Source organism: Miniopterus schreibersii, assembly GCF_964146895.1.
Source record: "Miniopterus schreibersii genome assembly, chromosome: 4".
Lineage (NCBI taxonomy): Eukaryota > Metazoa > Chordata > Mammalia > Chiroptera > Miniopteridae > Miniopterus > Miniopterus schreibersii.
Window position 1 is genome coordinate 8,958,041 of NC_138105.1, and position 18,057 is coordinate 8,976,097.

An 18,057-nucleotide genomic window follows, 5' to 3' on the forward strand; every position below is an offset into this window, starting at 1 on the left:
TGCCCCAGGATCTTTGCACACACTGCCCTGTGTCTCTGCCTGGAATACCTTCTTTCCTTCCTCCCTATTTTGAAATGCAAGCAGCTGACCATTATTCTCTCACATGTATATAATTTTACAGCCCCTGCAGGCATCTGAATGCAATAGTGCTTTGTGAAAGGTTTGCTTCTGGAAGAGTCTAGATCAAGTTCTGCCCTCCTCCCCTCACGGAAAGAACAGTCCCTTTCCAAAGGCCTAGGGCAGACAGAGTGTGGGAATGCCATCTGGTGCCAGGCCAAGCGGGACCGAACCTTGTCCTGACTGTGGCCACTCGGGATTTCCAGAGGTGGGTGGCTTTGTGCTAAGAAATTGTAGCTAATGTGCTGACAACCTTAGTGTCTGAAAACCTTCTCACAGCCGGGCTGATCAAAGCAGTACAACCACAGTAATGTATGTTTTTCTTTTTTAAAACCATCCTTACCGTTAAAAAATATCACCAGCTCTTTTCTGCAATACAGGTAGAGGAAAATAGAGTTAAACCGAACATTAAACAAGCAAACAAATCCCCTTCAATGCTATCTTAAATAATTTCACTTTTGACTTAACTTTTTTATGAATCCTTGGATTTTCTGCTATTTGTTCACACAAGGTGGTGTCCAAAAAGCTACCATAACTCAGAAAAAGCCAAAACCGATCCGAGCTACACTCTGGGCTCTTGCTGGAAATTACATCCCTGGCATCCAAACCACCAGTACAGCAAGATGCTGTATTTTCATATGTTCTTTGTTGGTGTCCAAGTTCTGAGATACGCACCAGGAAAAAAACAGTTTTGGATTTTATGCCAAACACAAAACTGTTTTGAAATCGGCGGGAAAGAGCTCGCCTATTTCTTCCAGGGGAAAAATGGTCATGCCCCAGAAGGTCAAGTTTCTCTTCAGGGTGGTCCTTGAGAGGCCGGAGGTTGACTCAGATGGCTCTGTGCTCGGGCTGATAAATTGGGCCACAGCCCAGGGTCATGGATTCTCTGCTGGACAAAGGAAGTGATGCTGATGTAGAAACCAGGCGACGCTGGGGGGAGCGAAGAAGGTGAGAGGGCAGTGGGTGTTAGCAGAGACCTTGGGGACGGGGGCCCCTGTGCTCACCGGTTCCAAAGATTTCTCCCTTCCTCCAACCCTTCTCAGGCAGGGTGCTGCCCTGTCCTGCCCACACAGCCCCTCTGGAGGGTCCTTTCTTCTAAGTTTGACATTACTGACCATTCTTTTCCATCAAATTGAATCTGTAAATATTACAGAGGGAAAAGAGTGCAGTAGATAAAGTGTGAGTTTTCCTGGTCGTCCTTTGAGGCCTGCCTCCCAACTCAGACTCCTAGTCTCCCTTGGAAATTCAGTGTGAAACTGACTCGTAGTATTTTCTAACTTGATTTGACCCAGGTTTGCATTTTTTAAATTAAATTATTTTTTTATTTTTTTAATCTTCACCCGAGGACATTTTTTCCATTGCTTTTCAGAGAATGGGAGGGAGAGAGAGAGAGAGAAACATCGATGTGAGAGAGACGCAGCGATTGGCTGCCTCCCACACTCACCCCGACTGGGGCTGGGGCTGGAGCCTGCAACCGAGGTACGTGCTCTCGGCTGGAATTAAACCTGGGACCCTTCAGCCCACAGGCCAACCCTCTAACCACTGAGCCAAACCGGCTGGGGCTTCATTAAATTTTCTAATGTTAACATAATTGCAGGCGTCACCCTTCCCCCCTTTGCCCACCTCCACAAATCCCACCCTCCCCCTCCCTGGGCCTTCACCGAGCTATTGTCCTGCCCACCGGTGTGCACGTGTGGTCTCTAGCTAGTCCCTGCACCTTATCCCGTCACCGCCCCGCTCCCCTCGGGCGCCTGAGAGGCCTGCTGTCCCTGCACCTGAGCTGGAGGTGCATCCGGTCCCTGGACAGGAAGGAAAATGCAATGTGCCCAACACAGACTGACCTCACCCCACACAGAAAGGCAGCAAGGGGACGGCAGCATTGCACAGACGGAGTAGGAATAAAAACAGTAGGGGTCCTGGGCGGTGGCAGCGGTGAGTGTCCGCAGCTCCGAGCCCGTGGGAGGCAACCAATCGAGCCTCTCTTACATCGCCGTTTCCCTCTCTCCCTCCCTCCCTTCTACTCAGGTGAGGAATAGCAAAAACAAACAAACAAACACAATAAGCTACAAATGCACGCCCGCAGGCTGGTCTGAGGTCCCGGGGATCAGAAACAGCTCTGCAGGCTTTGAAGGCGGCCAGGCCGAGGGCCTCGGCCCATCGCTTAGCTTTCCCTCCAGAAGCACAACCTTGAGCCAGACTTGTCTTCCCCGAGACGCCGTGTCACCAGCCCACCCCCGGATCTCGGCTAGGGCAGCATGCTGTTTTATTTCTTTAGTGGTGGTAAAACACACACAACATAAATTAGCGTCTTCCCCGTTTCTGAGCGCAGAGCTGGGCAGCGTTCGCACGCTCGCATTGCTGTGCGCCCGTCTCCGCGCCGTCCTCATCTTGCAAACTGGACTCCGTACCCCGTAAGCAGCGGCTGCCGCCCCCGCTCGCCAACGTCGGTTTCTAGGCGGGAAGACCTGGCAGCCGAGGAGGACGCGTCTTTGGAGGCCTCATGGAGCGGACTACCTGGCGGAGGGCGGGAGGAAGCCCGGTGGCCGCCCTCCTCTATCAAGAGCCTTGACCCAAAGCAGTATCGGTTTCCCGGGCAACTGCAGGCCAATGTCATCCTCAAACACTCGGAACAAGTAGAGGTGGTGTTTCCTCCCTGGCCCCCTTTAACTTGGTTTTTGGTCTTGGAAGATAAAAAACAGTTTTCTGTAATTGATAAGGTTGGGACTCAAACCGTAATGGCTGTTCCACCTGCGCGCTGTTCACGGCACTGCCCCAGCCTGCGGTCTGCACACTGGCGTGGAAAATGCTCCCGTTAACCAGCTGCGAGACCTCCCGGAGCAGGGCCAGCTGAGCTGGCAGCTTTATGGCATATGTGGTAGAGAGAAACATATATGGTTTGTATACACACACACATATACACATGTATGCATGTGTACACACACTCCCACCCCTCAGTAATCTCCGTGCCAGGGTTAGTCAGCTTGCAATAGGCTGAGTATGGCAACCGGCCCTCTCATACGCTGCTGATGTTTGTGCAAAATAATACGACTATTTTGGAAAACTTATCAGAAGTTCCTTCTGAAATTAAACATATCCTTATCCCACGAGCTTGTAATACTACTTTTAGGTCTTTTCCCAAGAGGAATAAAGACTTATGTCCATAAAACATCCTAAATCGAAATGTTCATAACAGCTTTATTCATAATAGGCATAAACTGGAAGCTACCGGATTTCCATCAGCGGGTGAAGAGATCTGTGGTGTATTCACACGCTCGGTTACTGCTCGGCAGTAAGAAGGATCGATCGGGGCACTGATCCCTATGGTAACGTGGGCAGATTTCAAAAACATGATCCTGAGCAAAAGCCCAGCAGGAAAGAGTGCACCCTCTATGGCTTTTTTTTCACAGAAAACCCAAGAGGTGAGAAATCTAACCTGGAGTGAAAGAAAGCAGCCCTTGGTTGCCTGGCCTGGGGGAAAGGGAGACGGAATTCCTGGGGTGATGGAATGTTCTATGTCTTCACTGTGGTGGTGGGTACAGGGGTGTGTTGTTTTTCTGCAACTTGTAGAATTGAGTGCTTTAAGTGGGTGCATTTTATTACTTGTTAATTATCTCTTAATGAAGTTAATCGAAAGGGAAAATATCTGGTTGCTGGTTTTATCCAGCTTTATATTAATAAAATATATTAATTTATTCAGTTTTATATTATGACCTAATACAAAGGAAAAATTTTAAAAATTTCATAGTAAGAGAAGAATATCCTTATGATCTCAGGGTAAAAAGGGACTTTTCAGGACCACAACCTATAAAGAGAAAAAATCATAAAGAAAACCATAAAGAGAAAAAACACACACAAAACCTAAGGCCTGTACACTCTTTTCAATCCCACGGTTCCTTTTTTAAAACAAATGAACATGTTTTTATTGATTTTAGAGAGAGGGGAAGGGAGAGGGAGAGAGAAACATCAATGTGAAAGACAATCATTGATCGGCGGCCTCCTGCACACCCCCTAATGGAGATCAGATGCAGCCCACAACCGGGGCCTGTGGCCTGACCGGGAATTGAAACTGTGACCTTGTGGTGCCTGAGGTGACACTCAACCAATTGAGCCACACCGGCCAGGACACCCGTTTATGTTCTTTACATTTGTTGACGTTATTACCAGGGTGTCTTCATACCTAAGGAAAGTTTCCTGAGTTTTCTTAGCAAACACACCGAACATTCCATATTTCTGAATATGCTTTCTCTCCTCCTCGATGACTTTACATTTTTAATGCCCTGATATTGAGGAGGCTCACGGGCTGAGGACCCTCAAATGGCCAAGGTGAGCGGGATCTCACGCACGCCGGGTCGCTGCTCATTGTGTCAACTTCGGCCACTCTCGACGCCGTTAAACTTGAATTCGTTACGCTGCAAATTAAGAGTTACTGGCGATGCTAACATGAGCTCATAGCTGTGAAATACTTTGTGCACAGAAGAGACTATGTAACTCACTCATCCTTTCACCTCTGCTCTCCATGCGCACAAATTCCTTCATTCTCATCATTGGGCAAATAGCCCATGTCTCAGAAATAGCTGATCCTGCCTCTCACATTCGTCACCTCGTTCCTGCCGCGGTCCCTGAGCCGCTTATCCGTGGCGGTCCCCATGGGCTTGTACCTTAATGCCATCCTTTCTCCGGGTTCTGTTTCTTTCCACAGCAACATATTTCTGCCCAGCACGTGCCACAGGAACAAGCAAACACGGAAGAGCCTTTTCTTGCCAATCCTTAGCCTCCCTCATCCCAAGCCCTACTTCTGCACAATTCTTTACCATCGCGGCCTTCATGTCCTTGCTCCTCTCTCCTACCTTGCTGTAATCACCTCCCACTCCCACTCCTACTCTAAAGTTGTTGTTTTTCAAATATGTTTTTATTGATTTTTAGAGAGAGAGGAAAGGAGAGGGAGAAAGAGAGCGAAACATCGATGGGATGATGCCCATCCCACTGAGCCCCACCTGGCGGGCTGAAGTATTTTTCAAGGGAAACAATATCCAATAATGATGTAAAAGAAATATTTTTAAATGCTCATCTTCTCTGCAGCTCTGTGGACCACCCCTGCCCTCTGCACCCTCTCGCTGCTGTTTCTCCTTCCTTGCCCTGCCAGTGTGCCCTTTGACCTGCGGGTGCTGTGAATCCAGCCTCGAGCTCGCTTACTCACTTTCGTCAGTTTTCCCTCCTGGCCCATCCTATGCTGGTCTCTCCACACACACAGTCTCTGCTCTCTGTGTTCAAAACCCAACCCTTCCATGGAAACCTTTTTCATGCCAACCAGTGGATTCAAGTTGTCATCTAAATGAATGAGCTGCTAGGACGTCCCCATTTCGATGGCCCTTCCTTTATTTCATTTATTTTTTTTAAATCACTCACCGATGAACTAATTAATTCTCCCTTAAATTTGGAACCAATCTGGAGGTAGGATATACTTCACTTCCATGGGTCTATCACAGGAAGCCTCTGATATGTTGCATGTGACAGGTATATAATCATAGACCATCCTAGTCAAAATAAACCTTATAAGAGTTGTAAGGTTGAACGGTATGTCTGGCTTACCCATTATAAGCACGTGGTGTGCTCAGTTGTGTTACAGTAGACGTGGCCAAGGTCCGTGTACACACACACTTGAGACTTGACGTCCTTTATCCATTGTGAAGTCAAGAGGAGCCGCCGAGAATGAGCCACGTCACACTGTGAGGCTACCAGGGCTTCATTTCACTAAAGGCGGGGAGTCCTAAGGGCGGCGGGCCACGTACTTAAATTGACAGTCATTTTCTGTGCTCCTGTGTTAGGATGTAAGGTTGAGAAAGTTACTTCTTCAGAGAAAGTCAGTTATGGCAGAACAAAAAGCAATAAAACACACAGGAGGCAACACTTGGCTCTTGAATTCTAAATAGACTTTGCAAACCCTGCCCTGAGATAATAGCTTAGAAGGAAAGGTTTGTAAGGGTAAAAAGCTGGAATCGCGTGAATCAACAGCTCAAAGTTCACTCTATAAAGGGTATTTTTGAAAAACTACACAATGACGTGAATTCATTTTGTGACTAAAAATGGAACAAAAATGTCTCTAGAGCTGGGATGAGAAAAGGAGACATGGAAAATAAGGCAAGGAGGTTTGTTTTCGGTGGATCTCAGCATGAGCTACCCCAGCTCTGGGATCGAGTTTGGGATGTTGAGGCAAGTTGAGTATCTGAGACGAGATGAATTTGTCCTGGATGAACTTGGGGCTGAAAAGCAACCTCAGACTTTTCCTGGCGTCAACACAGCACAGAAGAGCACAGTGAAACCGGCGCATCGACAGGGGGGCCTGGACACCCCCTACCCTGCGTAAGCAAGGAATCGGGGGCACTGATGTCTCAGTTCCGCTCCATGAGGAGAGGCACCGCCCCCTGAGCTACAGACAGGACATGGTCCCACAGAGGTGAGTTCATTATGGGAGACAAATGCCCCCCTCCGATGCCACGATGCTTTGCAAAAATACCTGTAAGTCAGGGGGGTTCTAGGCAGCAAAAAGCAACTCAGCCTGAACTGCGAATGCCTAAGAAGTGGGACTCCTTGATCTTACATTCTACCATTAGGGTGGGTGGCAGGATGTGGTAGAGAAGACCTTGTAGAAAAATGTTTAAAAAGCAAATTTTTTACAACTGAATATATATTATTAAAACTTCACATGGGGTAACCTTGGGTTGCAACCCATGAGTGAGCCCTCAATGAACCGTGCTGCATCTGGCCTTTTCAAAACTGAGAGAGAGAACTTGTGGGCGTGGGCAACGGTGTGGCGATGGCGAGGGGAGTGGGTGGAAGAAGGCATAGAGGGGATTCATGGTGATGGAAAAAAATAAAATAAGCCCTGGCTGGTGTTGCTCAGTGGTTAGAGTGTCAACCCTCGCACTGAAGGGTTTCGGATTCGATTCCCCAGTCAAGGGCATGGGCCTGGGTTCCAGGTTCAATCTCTGGCCCTGGTAGGGGAGTGTTCTGGAGGTAACCAATTGATGTGTCTCTCTCACTTCGATGTCTCTGTCTCTCTGTCTCTCTCCCCCCCCTCTTCTATTCTTTAAATAATAATAAAATATAATTTAAAAGTAAAACAGAATAGAAGACATCATGCATGGCAAGGGTAAATGTTATTTTATAGAATTCCTTTTCAGTTCTACACACATGCATATGGATACTGGTCACAGTATAAATGTATCGGTTACAGTGGCCAGAGCTTTAAATGTGTGGAAAATTCTTATATTGAAGGATAGATGGTTGATTGCAAAGTACAACTCCAACTGCTCCCCTTAAAGGAACGAGAGATGACGACTCATCCAAAAAGGGCGAAAGACAGTCCTTTCCTGCCCGGAACGAGGCCATCGCTTCCATTCCTTTTGCTGAGCTGTTGGATCATCTGATGTTACAGGTTGTCCTGCAGCAGCTAAGACTCAGGACAGGTTTCGTCAGCTCCCTGGAACACAGTAACCAGAGCCAAAATTATCATCATTCACTGCAAATGACTGAGAAGTCAGGAAGCCAGGTGGCTACATCCAGGCCATGAAAACAAGACTCATAATGCAGCTGGGTCTGTTCTAGAAAAACAGGTGGAATGTTCTTAAATTCTGGCCACAGACTTTCCTACCTGACGAGCGGTATTTACACAGGTGCAGCAGAGTGTTAGTTATGACACATTCCACCCCTCACCGAGCCAAGAAAAACCGAGGCTGTATGATTACCCATGGTAATCCTTGCTAATGAACTCAAATTAGTTTTGGGGGGACTTCAAGAGAACTTGCAGTGTTACTAATAACTTCTTCCTGGGTTAGAAACACAGTTGGTTCATTTCTTTCCCCCAATTCAATTATGCCTACTGTTGGAATAACAGTCCATGCCCTCGACAGGGAGTGGGAGCCTGGCTCCCTCACGCACCCCTCCATGTAGTTCTCAGGAGTCCTTACAGTACTCATGTTGGAGGTAACTCTGAACGTCTCTAGCTGTCACGTTCTAAACACAAGAGAGTTTTGTGTATGCTAAGGAATTACAAGCCTGGTGGCCACCTGAGGAGCAGTGTCTTAGTAGGGTACAGATGACCATAGTAGGAGTCAGTCAAGCACTAATCCTCACCACTGGTTGGCAGATTCCTCGAGTGGAATTAAATAGTTCTTGCAAAGTTGGCTGGAAAATCTAAAAAACAAAACAAATAACAGACTACTACAGCCAGAATGATAGATCCAGTATCTTTCTCAACTCTAACGAGGTCAACACCTCTGACACGGCGGTATGGATGTCAGAAGTCTTTCCTGAATGCTGAAGACTGGCTTCATAATGTTTGGTGAACTCAAGTACCCAAAAGGACCAGTGAAAGGCACTATGCCTTCTGATGTTTTAACTGAAGAGCTATCAAATTTTTGTTAGTAGGATCAGATGGGGGGAGGGGGATGACAAACCCAGTGATCCATTAGATTCTCTCCTCTCGGGTGGTACAGAAGAGCTAGGACAGGTGAGACTTCTGGAAATGATGTACACGTGTGACACCATATTAATAAACGATTTGGGGGGCAATTCTAGCAGTCACCAAAGTAAAGTAACTACTAAGATTACTAATAAAAAAAGGATAGCCCCAATAAAGAAAGCGTAGGCCCATGGACTGAACGGTCCCGGGTTTGATTCCAGCCAAGGGCATGCACATTGGTTGCAGGCTCGATCCCTGGTCCTAGTCGGGGTGAGTGCAGGAGGCAACCAATTGATGTATCTCTCTCACATCGATGTCCCTCCCCCCGTCTCCCTTCCACCCTCTCTAAAAAGCAATGGGAAAAAATATCCTCTGGTAAGGATTAAAAAAAGAAAAAAGAAAGGGTAGATAGCACAGCAACGGTACCAGAAAAATAATCTGGTGGCATCGTCAGAGGTGGAAGCCGCCCACTGTGCACCATCATCAGCTTGACCTAAAGATCTCGGGCTAACAACCTTGCTCCGAGCGTCCGTCTCTGGAGGATTCTTCAGAATCCGTGGTTTGGGTCTCCTGATGAAATGGATGTCTGATGGTCTAGGGAAGATGACTTGTGTTCTTTAAATTAGACAACATGAATTCAAGGATGAGTGCCTAGGTGCTTACTATGGTACCATTGGTACCACTATCTGTAAGGTCTTTTTTATGTCAGTTTGCGGGCAGCCTTCTTCTAGACGATGAAATCTCTTCGTTTCCCAATGTGCAGAGCCTCTTCGTAGGACGGGATGCTCGGGGGGGCTGCTTTGTTGATGGTCAGAATGGGTATGAGCAGGAGTCCATTTCGGTCCTTGACCACATGAGCTTGCAACGGGGATTGAAGGTGAAATCCTAAATACCTGGAGTGGCCTCTTCTTAATTTGTAAGGGGAAAGCTGAGGTATCCCCAAGCAGCTGATTTCATTGTCTCATTCCAGCTAGTTACACACCGCAGGCCAAGGGAAGCTGAGTTCCTCTGAAAGCATTGCTCATGGTAGTTTTAGAATCTCATTTATGTGCTCTCCGTTTCCTGAAGACTGCGGAGGAAGCTTTGCTAGTAAAAGCCAAGGCCTTGCAGAGCTCGCTGAGAAGGATCCCAGTGAGGTGTGTGCCCTGCCACTGGAGAGATGGGTTACATTTCCCCACAGCAGAAACAAAAATGTCCAACACATTTTCAGGACCATCAGTGTCTTTCTTCCCAGCAGCAAAATGTCTCAGCATGTCCTGAGGTTAAGCAAACGATGACCAGGCGACACTCACTGCCCACTTTTGGGGCGACTGGGTGGGGAGGCATCAGAGGAGGGCTGAGTCTTTGATTCCTACCCACGGCCCATTGGGAGAGTCTTGCCAGGACTGTGTGGCTGGTGAGTTAGACCCGCACTGGAAACATCCTTGGCAATCCTCTTAAAACTACCCAGCCAATGATGGTCGAATATCACAGCCAATTTAAGTGTGTTGTTTTGGGCAAAATAATGAAGCTTTTTTTTTAAGAGCCACAGGATTATCTGTCTGACCAGGCAAGTTTTGTGCACATGACATTTTCTTCAAGCAGCTTGCCTTCTCCCTCCCAGTTTTCTCTCCGAATCACGGGCTTATCTTTGGTAATTATCTTTGAGTCCCTCCAAGGTTTTTCCTCTTTGAGTGTTATGGGTGCGGTAGTAATTTTAGTTATATTTTGATAAATTACTTACACCGTGCTCTGGTTGTCCAGATATACTGTGTCAACCAAGAATGTCACAGGTTTCCTCAAATGGGTTCAACATTAGTAAAATAATGCATATTTTAGACACTGTGATCACTCTACTAATTCTAGTAATCATCTGTCCCCGAGCAAACGTATCCCAATATTACTAACTATATTCCCTGTCCCCATTTCACCACCCCCCCCCCACATCCGTCTGACCACCAAAGGGCTGGCTGACATCACCTGCTGCCCCCCACGGGGCTGGCTTCCCGGGGAACATGCGACAGAGCCCAGCAGGTCCTCCACGAGGCCACCCTGCCCCTGCTGTGTGTCCCGGGCCTGCTCTCACCGTGAAGCCCGCAGGAGGCAGAGTTGCTGTCTGCAGGCCAGCTCGGCGTTTACGAGCCCCCTCCGCCTCCCGCTCGGCCGAGCGGTGGTTCCTCCACCTGAGGCTCGCAAACAACAGGCACCTCGTAAGCTTCACACAGTTGTTATTAATGGGGCGGCTCCTGGGGAGAGCGGCCAGGCCCGGCTCACCCGGAGAACAGGCTCCGCGCGCCCGGCGTCTTAAAGTGCAGCGGGACCCAGAGCTGCTTTACAGGCCGGCCCCTCATTTAATGTCCTTATTGCAAACCGGAGAACGTGTTTCTAAAGCAAAGGCCCATGGAAGGGTTGGTCACGATCGGTGTCCTGGTGAGCTGGGAACGTGGACGATCAGTAGGCGCCCCTGCCCATCACTTCTACCATTTACAGCTGAAGCTTATATTGGTCTGGAGTTTTGATCTTTGAAAATACTGCAGGAAAGTCACTGTGACTATCAGGTCAAACTTTAAGTTTGAAATTGAATGGAGGAGCGCGAGGAAAATATTGTAAAAAAAGCTTTTGAGCAGAAATCAAGGAACAGCCTGTGCCACCCTGGGCAACCGGTGGCTTCGCTCGGAGACGGTCTGCTTCACCTTAGACTGAGTGTGTGGCTGGGTTGGCCGGGAGCTCCTCCAGGAGTAATTATCTGCACGCCTCTATCTCCGTGGTTTTATGACTTGCTAGAAATTACTCGGTGTGGAGGGGGAGATTGTTTTCCTTCGGTTTCTGAATTGCTGACAAGGCACATTGTCCATTTCTCCTGTTTGAGCCCATCTGCTTTGTAACGAGGAAGACTGACAGCCCTGCAGCACCCACACTGTCCATACTGAAATGAGGAGGGTCAGAGTGTTTTTAACAAGTTAGGACAGAACCGCAGGACCATTACAGAAGCTTCTCAGAACAAGCCTGTGTTGAAGACACTAATCGCAGAAGCTCACGTCGTAACATTAAGCAGACCCAACGAGGGGCATTTCCCCTCTACTGCAGTCATTTTTAGTTGGCAGAGGGTAATGTTTGGATAATACATTTAAGTGGCGGGCTTTGCCAGCTCCTTGTGCATAGGTCATTATTAACACACAATTTTTTCCCCTTCATTAAAGTGATAAACTCTCCGGTTATTTTCTGATACAGGCCATGGGAAGTCATTGAGTTTTTACAGTTTCTAAAAGCATGTGCGTTCCCAGACCCTGTCACAGCTGGGTTTTCCACTGGCTCCGTTCTGGGAGTAAAACTCATGTCGACAAAAGAGAAAAACTTTGAAGGCTAAGATTTTCTTATCTGAAGTTGGGTTTCGTCTCAAGGCAATTTCCTCTTTTGATCCCGATGTTTGCACTGGTGTCAGCAACCTCGGGGTTTTATTTATGGCTCCTCGGAATAATCGGGCCCCTGTGAAGCCTGGTACCAGGCCTCCCTGAATGCGGCAGCGATAAAGGTCAGTGAGAGCCGCCCGGACAGGGAAGCAGCGAGCTCCGCTCTGTTCCTGTGGCCCAGCGACAACCTAGCAACCGTGCGCGCAGCCCGCGTTCCCAGGCGCTTCTCCAGCACAGGAAAGTGTAGCGGTGGCTATAAGGACGTGCCTTTTATAGCGCCAAAAATGGACACCTAAGTAGGCATTCCAATCCAGGCTGGTGAGCTGAGTTGGGAAGAGATGGCTGAGGTCAAAAAGAGTAAAAATAAAAAATATTGCAGTGGCCCCAGAGCAGCAATTTTCAGGTGTACCTTGGAGTCTGCAGGGAAGACTCACGCCACAGCCACGGGAAGAAAGCCAGCGACACCGGGTGTTCCCACGTCCTGGAGTTTCTGGCACTTAGATTCCAAATCGAGTAGAAAGCTCAACGCACTCCCCTACAATTTTGACTTTACATTAGCAAAATTTTCTTAAACGATAGTCTACCAAAACTCAAAGATGAAACATTAAATATAGCTGAAATAATACCCTTAAGAAAGGTTATTCTGCTTTGTAGTGTCTTTCATCAGCCAAAAACGATGATGAGCTGTTTGTTTGGGTTTCTGAATTCCATTCGCTTTGTGAAAACAACTCGGCAGCCAAAAGACCCTAATGAAATTTTCCCTGCGACAAACCTAAACAGTGACCCAATAGGAGTGAAAAACCAAACTAATGAGAAAACGGTGTAAAAGGCCGGCTTTCTGCTCTCCCCACAAGGATTTTAATTACAGACAAGTCAGCAGCCGTGCCAGGGGGAACACAGGAGTGCTGGCCATGCAGAATCACACCTCGGAGTGGAACGAAGTTAAAGTAAATGGCCTGGAAATATTGGCTTTCCAAGCAATCAACAGCCACACACGAGGGGAAACACACAGCCTCTAATTTGAAGTGCACTGATCCCAGACTTTGTAGGGTCTGATTCCAGGGAGCGTGCCAATCCTTGCAATCCCTGATCAGATGGGAAAATAATCTTCCACACAAACTGCCCGCCCGTCACAGGTCCGGAAAGCAGGCTGAGGGCCTGCTCAGAGCCTCACAAGCTCTCACCTGCTTTCTCCACGTGGGAAAGTGAATGTTCTCTGGACTCTGTGACCCACTGTAGGATTGTTCTTTATCTCAGTGGGTTTTATGTATGGCTCAGTTTATGCAGAATATTTGAAATACAATTTTTTTCTCAGTGTAAGAGGGCTGATAGCTTTTTCTCTTCCCCCCCTTTCTATAGGAAGGTTATAACATTAGATAAATTTCTGAAAACGTGCTCCGGCTAATCAACCCACTCAGAGTAAGTCCAAGTATGCAGCCAAGTGCCTGAAATACCGCTGCGTCAACCAAGAATGTCACAGGTTTTCTCAAACGGGTTCGACAGTAAAATAATGCAAAATCCAAAGGACACGAGAACCTTTCTCAGCCTTTGTGACTGGCAGAAACCCTGAGCTTTCGTTACCACTTCTATTGTTTATGTGAATGATTGATATGCTTGGCCCACTCTGTGAACGTCCTATTACACATTGAAAATGAGAGACAGTCAACTCCTGTGGAGGGAAGGAACTAGCACGTTAGTTCACCCAGGAGGAGTGTGGCGACTCACTCTGGGCCTTCCTTTCTTGGGGATGGGCCGCTGTCCAGGGATGGAGAGACTGCCCAGGCCCCCAGGGCTCTCAGCTCAGGACGGCAGCACTGGGAAGTGGACAGGCCCTGTGCGCTGGAGCCGGGCCTGAGCTCCAGGCTCAGCTGGCGAAGCAGGCAGTTTGCGTAACCTTTCTGAGCCTGGGTTTGCTTAACCGAGCAGCATGCCCAAGGCGACCTTGTTTGGAGCAGCCGGCGTTGGAACCTGAGATGTCTGGCTTTGAGCTTGTGCTCACTGAAGGTTTATTTTCTTGGTGAAGAGGCTTGCTCACATGTAGTCAATAGCAGTGGTTTAGACGCGTACGGATTTCACTAGAAGGCTTCCACTTCCTTCCTGAATGCTTGTGAAATTCTGGCAGCGCTTGCTTCGTAAAGGGATGGCTCTGCGACGCCACAGCTCCTGGCCGTGACTCTGTTCCGCGGCCCTGCTGTCTGCAGCTCCACCTGCTCCCACGACCCAGGCTCTGCTGTCTGCCAGGCCCTCGAGGGGTGCAGAGAGAAAGAGCTTCTACCTTCTAACCTGTGTGCCAGCTTCAGAGTCAGGACCAGGCCACCAGGTCCTTGAAAACAGGGTTACGTTCTATCCGTTCATTTTACTCCCTCTTCTTACTTTACTTTATCCCTTAATGATTGAAACGGCTTCTAAAGAACCGGGGCTTTCTTCTTTCTGTCTTCCCGAGCTAAAATATTGGAGACTCAGAAAACGTTGGGGCCTCTCTCTGTCGGCTCTACGTGGCTGCTGCTGGGCCGGCAGCCGCAGGCCTCTGCCTCAACCTGGTTCTCGGAAAGAATGGTTTAGTGTCCACTCGACTAGAATTCCTGGGAAGCACTCAGTGTTTGTGGAGTGAATGAATGAATGAATGAATGAATGAATGAATGAAGAACCGGCAACTTGAGTTTCTGAATGGTTCATATACACACTCGTTCATTCAGCAAATACCCATTAGCCTTGTATGGTGGACACATTCATTTAGACACATAGAACATTCTGGTGCCTAGAGAACTATATTTTTCAACACTAGACATGTGCTGACAGTGTTTTTGAGATTTTCCTAAGGCCTTTAGGCAACATCTGTTTCTTTTTTTTTTAATTTTAAAAACATTTTACTGATTAGAGAGAGCGAGGGAGAGAGAGAAACATCAATTTGTTTTCCACTTATTTCTGCATTCATTGGTTGACTCTTGTATGTGTCCTGACTGGGGATGAACCCACAACCTTGGCGTATGGGGATGACGCTCTAACCAACTGAGCTACTGGCCAGGGCAACATCTACTTCTTTTCATATATTTTATTTTCCAGAACTGCTTTAGATTTACAGAAAATTTGTGGAGATAGTATAGAGGGTTCCCATCACCCCACACCCAGTTTCCCTTATTAGTAGCATCCTATGTTAGTATGGTACATTTGTTAAAATAAAAGAACCAAAATTCATACATTATTATTAACCAAAGCCCATATTTTACTGATATTTCTTTAGTTTTTGCCTAATGTCTTTTTTATTTTCCAGAATCCCCTTGTAATATTAGCCAAGTTCCTGGGAAGATTTTAAGAAAATAAGACATAAATAATTTTTTTTAAATAATAAAGGAAATTAAACTATAAAGGTGTAGAATCTTTAAAGACTACAACCTAATACTATGAACAAGTTTGGAGCAGTGCACTTGAAAATTTAAGTCAAATGATAAATTTTAAAGAAAAATATGAATTAAAATTTTGACTCAAGAAGCAGTAGAAAACCTGAGTAGCATAGGATCAGTAAATAAATAGAATAAAGCATCATAGTGTTCCAAAGGATAGTAAACCACATGGTTCTCAGGTGAGTTTTGTCAAATATTCAAGAAACGGACAATATTACACAAATTATGTCTGGGTGTGGTAGAAAGAAGGAAAGCTCCCTAACTAAGTCTGTGAGGCAAAGACAACTGTAATAAGAAAAGTGGACAAAGGCAGTGAGAGAAAGAAAGACCAGGCCCTGCCCTGTGTGGCTCGGCTGGCCGGGCGTCGCCCGGTGCACCAAAGTGTTGCCAGTTCGATTCTGGGTCAGGGCACAGGCGTGGTTTTGGCTCCATCCCCGCTGGGGGTGTTTGGGAGGCAACCAATCGATGTTGCACTTGCACATCAGTGTCTCTGTCTCTCCCTCTCCCTTCCTTTCTCTCTAAAAATTAAAAAAATCTTTAAAAAAAGAAAAAAAACTAGAACGAATTCTCATTCTGGATCATGAGAGCATAAATCCAAAACAAATATTTCATGGTTATAGTCTATATATGGTTTTGTAAATAACTTTATATTCTCTTTGTATTTATATAAAATACATATAATTTTTTTGTAAATGTATATAAAATCAGGGCTTGTACAACAAACCAGATGTTGGTATTAACTGTATATTTTTTAGCTTACCCAAAATGCAGATTGCAATACCATTTTTTATCATATACTCTTTAAAAATACTTTTCAATTCATAGTTTGGTCCTCTATAGACCCCTTGCGAGTAGTTTCATTTTACCTTTTTACGGTCATTTCGTGTAACCAGAGTTTGGAATGAGCACAAAATGGGAATTTGAAAGGTGTTTGCTCAGGGGCCCTTCAGGGAAGTGTCATGACATTTAAGCCCCCGCCTGATGGCACACCCAGGTCCTGAGGCGGAGTCTGCGCCCCCTTCTGTGACTGCCCCGGGCAGCCTGAGGTGGCTGTCCCCTTCCCCAGGGCCAGCATTATTGGGGAGCGCCGGGCGGGGAGGTGGGCCTTTCCCTCCCCACTGCTCCCACTTGAACAGGGCGCCTACTGGGGCTCAAGACCCAGGCGGAGAGAGGAGCTGATGGAAGGGCCTTGGTCCCCGCCCTTGTTGGATCCCGTGGGTGAGGACAGGTTTCCAATGCGGAGAGGAAAAGAGAAGCCAGGGATGACCTGCTTTAACTCAGCCTCTGTGTCACGTGGACTCAGGGACAATTTCTACATAGAATGTCAGCTCTACTCGCCAAACGCCAACTTGATTGGCGTGGAGCAGAAACAGGTCATCCCAAACGGTGTTGATTAGAAATGTTGACAGAAAAATCGCTCCAACTGGCTTTAGAGAGGTTTTCTGTGAACTTACACTGGAATAAAGTTACCTGATTCTTAGAACACATGTGCATTAATCCCTAAGCAAAGTTCTCTATTTTGGGGTGAGCCCTCCCAGGCGGATGCTGAGGAGGCAGAGGACAGAGTCTGGAAGCATCTGACGGTGGAAAGAAGGGGCTGTTCTGACACCTGCGGCCCCAGCGAGGCCAAGGCAATGGGCACGGGTGCTGCAGGGGAGGGACACTGCAATGGGCTCTGCAGGAGGGGGGACAGGTCTGCCTCAACTCCAGCACCAAAAAAAAAGTGGGGGTTTCTGGGCCCAGAGCAGGGTGGAGGTGGGTCAGTGGACAGAGCTGCGTAGGAGAGTCTGGCCGTCCTCGCTGAGCTGACCGGGCAGGCTCCGTGCTGAAGCAGGCAGGTGAGGACAGAGTCCCTGGCGGTGGGAAGGGGCGCAGAGTTTGGTCAGATGTGGAGAGTTACCAGCTCCCCAAGGTGGGGATTCTGGCTAAACTGACTCACCAGGATTCCGGCTCCAGTTGGGCAGCGGCCCAGCGAGGGGCGGGGGGGTGGCCTGGCGATCCAGGCCTCGATGGGTCACAGAGGAAGCTTGTGGCAACAGTGACAGCAAGAGAGGCAGGGGACAGTCCGCAGGGATCTGAGGGTGGTTTCACGTGTAACCGACAGAGGCCGTCACCATGGATCACACTGACACACTTTGCACATTGGAGAGAATGTTCAGGAAGAAACAATGTTTTAAAAAAACGAGGTCAAGTGTGACAGACTATGGGCCAAAACAGCAAGTTCAATGAAAAAAGGCCAGTTGTAAAACTGTATTTAGTGTAATTCCATATCTGATCAATACGAATGATAATAAATACTAGATTATGTATAGGGAAGGGGTGTTGGAATGTAAACAGATTGTCAGAGTTTCCTTTGGGGAGTGGAATTAGCGTGAAGGTTCAAGCTTCATGTTATGTGTTTTACTCATGTAGTTTTTAAATAACATTACTTTAGGAATTAGGAAAAAGTATTTTTAAAGTGGAGGAGGGACACCAGGGCCCTAATCCCCCCTTAGCCCGGCCCAGCAAGGAAAGAGATCAACCATGGCAGTCACGGCGGCTGACTCACCGGCCTCCAAGGTGACGCCTGAGTCCTGCCATCAGTGTCCTTGCCCCACGCAAGGCTCGAGGTTCACCAGCGTGCAGCAGGGACTCCGGCAACGGCTGGATGAGCTTCCTAAATGCCAAGGACGGAGGAAGAATTTATATG